We start from the raw sequence: 3,263 nt of genomic DNA, 5'->3' as shown, positions 1-3,263 counted from the left end.
TATTACTATTATTGTTATTACTATTATTATTATTATTATTTCGTCTCAAGCCCACTCGCTAAATACAATAAAATATTATTATTATATAATTATTAAATACGGAGTATTACAATCTTCCTCCCTTAAAATAAACTTCGTCCCCGAAGTTTTACCTCACTCTTCCCTTTCCGACTATTCCCTCAAATCTCACGTGTACTCTCTTCCCAAAGTTCGGTGTTCAACTCTCACAACTTCCTCGCAACTCTCACAATTTCCTCACATTCCGTACTTCCTTTTTCCTAAACTTCCGAATTGTTACATCCACTCTCCCTAAAAGAGAACTTCGTCCTGAAGTTCAACTATCAACCTCAAAATATGATCTCATACACTCATTCCTAAATTCCACAAATGACTATGTTCCATGTTCAGCACTCTCTCCTATTTATTGTAAATCTATAGATAAATCAGATATGGTCCTAATGCCATTAATATAACCCTACTATACGAGCCTCCCAAACCTCAAGGGTACAAGGTCCAGCCCACGGTTCTAAACCCTAATCCCATAACAACTCCCAACTCAATTGGTTCTAAGTCTACGCATCAATCTTGGGGTATAACTCGATTATTACTACACATATATATCACGTCTAATCTCATATATGCACCTGTATACAAATCAATCATAAACACACGGACTCTATGAAACAACCAAATAATGCAACGTCACTCACATGTGACTAAACTATGTCACGCATATTGATGCGTGTCTTTTATATGATGTTTTACATCCTATTTTCCACGCATTTCAGAGCTCATTTGTCTAGTTTAAGCTACCATTTCCCCCATTTCCGTCTACTTTCGTGTTTTTGTACATTATTGCAGAAATGTGAAGAATTCAGCGGAAATCGAGCTAAATCCGTCCCCGAGTATCCTGCATTGCATTTGACGTGGAGTATTCACTTAAGGAACGAGCTTGGTGCGCATTTCAAGGCCCAAAAGACAAATCCACGAGATTATAGAAGTCAAGTATCAGTCCCAGCAGTCGATCGACCACTACCTTCAGTCGATCGACCGGTCACTTCAGTCGATCGACCAAGACGCTATTCCAGACAAGAATTAAAAGATCGAGATTTATCAATCCCATGAGTTATTAGGTTTAGGAATTATGTTACGTATACTTTCTATATAACGTAACCTAGTTCGACAGATACAATCATCCAGTTTTTATCAAGTTTTACATAAACTTTTACATACAGTTCTTTAGAAATAATTAGGGTTCGAGATTACTTTCGGTATTGAATACAATTCGCTTTGTCATTCGGCTTTGTTCTTTTCCTTCGCAATTCACACGGTACTCTCTGGTTTTATTCTGTTATTTTATTTTCGTTCATAGTTGTCGAATTGCAAGATCAGTTCCCAAGCCGAATTGCCATCTTTTGTTAATTGTTTATTTTACCGTTTTAAGCATGAATTCCGTAGTTTTAATCCTTAATATTATTGTTGCCTTTAATTTTAGCATGAGTAGCTAATTTATTCGTGCTAGGATGTAGGGAAATTGTAGTGTAGGCGGCAATATAATGAACACGGCCTGATTCGCGTGTTGGTCGATCGACCGCCATGCCTAGTCGATCGACTGACCACGTGAGGTTTCATTTTCGTTTTAATTGTTTTAATTCTTTTTTCGACGAATCGAGTGCACACGACTAGTTGAATGTTTAGGATATGACTGACCCATTAGATCGAGAGATAGGGACAGTTGTTAGATCACCAATTAAAATGACTAAACTATGCTGAGATCGAAAGATAGGTAAAGTTTAGACCGTTAGTCACTTTTCAGGACGAGAGTCAGTATTAGTGATATTAGGGACTTATAGCGAGATCGAAAGATGCTATCTGTTAAGAATGGACCGAGAGGACCTCTTTATTTCCCGCCTCATGTGTTTGATTTAGACCTGTTTAGTATGCTGCCGCCGAAACTATAACGAACCGACCATCCTAGTACCTCTTTTTATACTTGATTTTATATATTTCGTTAGTTTACATTTCTTTTATTGTTATTAACTATAGACCAAACCCAATCGAACCCCCACCTTATTGTTACCTTAGACCGAATATAAACAACTAGAAATTACGTCTGCCTCTCTGTGGTTCGACCCGACTGCCGCTAGCTATAGTTGTAGTTGTAGTTGGAGATTATAAATTTATTTTTGACACCTCACGACGGATATCAAATTTTGGCGCCGTTGCCGGGGAGGCAATTGTTCTAATTTTTAGTTGTTTTTATTTAGTCTTTCTTTAGTTTAAGGGACTTCCGTTCCTTAAACTTTTCTTATATTCTTTTTGTAGTTTCTTCTTATGCGCAGGTCACAGGGTGGTGAACTAGTACCATTCAATCCTGAGATCGAGAAATCCTTGCGCGAGTTGAAACGATCACAAAGGGTATTACCGACAGAGGAAGAGCTGAGTACTCTGTCAAGCTACTACGAGAACGCTCTGTTCGAGGAAGATCCACCTACATCTCTGCTTCAATTTCTTGGTGAGACAGTCACTTCTCCGAAATTCCAGTCATGGTCAAGAAGCAACCATTGCCGATCACTCGTAGCCGACACCGCAAATCTCTACAAAGGATTCGAACTACCTGGGGAGGCGAGGAAATTCGAGCCGAAGCCTTCCTATATTAACCTGGTTGAGAGAAACCAATTCGGGGGAGCTGCAAATGAAGATGCATCCAAGCATATGGAGATTTTTATTGATTATTGCTGCTCTATACCCCCACCGACCGGTGTGACCCAAGACCAGATCAAGGAGACCATGTTCATTTTCTCTCTTCGTGATGCTGCAAGAGAGTGGTATAGAGATCTGGACCGAGCCGCTCATGGGATCACCGACTGGAATTCCTTAGCCCTGGCATTTTACAAAAAGTACTTCTCTGCCTCGAAGACTAACGCCATTAGAGCTCAGATCACGAGCTTTAAACAGGGGCCTGATGAGAACTTTCATGAAGCATGGGTCCGTTTCAAGAAACTGGTGCGAACCATACCGCACCATGGGTTCGAAAAATGGAGTCTTTGCAATCGCCTATAATGGGTCAGTATGACGATCAGAGGGCTATTTTGGATGCTGCAGCCAATGGCCGATTTGCTGAGAACATGGGAGAGACTAAGGGGTGGAATATCATTGATGATTTGGCCACTCATAAGGCTGAATATGGGAATTCAAGAGGAAACCAGAGGAGAGCTTCTGAATCTTCCTCTGTTGCTGCACTAGAAGCTCTCACTGCAAGG

The 3,263-nt window shown here is 40.2% G+C and overlaps 1 non-coding gene across 1 annotated transcript; it reads right to left on the bottom strand.

Moving 5' to 3' along the window:
- Positions 1 to 2,925: 2,925 nt before the first annotated feature.
- On the bottom strand, positions 2,926 to 3,032 carry LOC141645112 (small nucleolar RNA R71). The gene has a single exon (XR_012544702.1). It is a non-coding gene; the product is annotated as a small nucleolar RNA R71 (small nucleolar RNA).
- Between the last annotated feature and the right edge of the window lie 231 nt (positions 3,033 to 3,263).

This window comes from Silene latifolia, chromosome 2, assembly GCF_048544455.1.
Source record: "Silene latifolia isolate original U9 population chromosome 2, ASM4854445v1, whole genome shotgun sequence".
Lineage (NCBI taxonomy): Eukaryota > Viridiplantae > Streptophyta > Magnoliopsida > Caryophyllales > Caryophyllaceae > Silene > Silene latifolia.
Note: the sequence above shows the minus strand (reverse complement) of the source record. Positions and strands in the feature narration are given on the sequence as shown.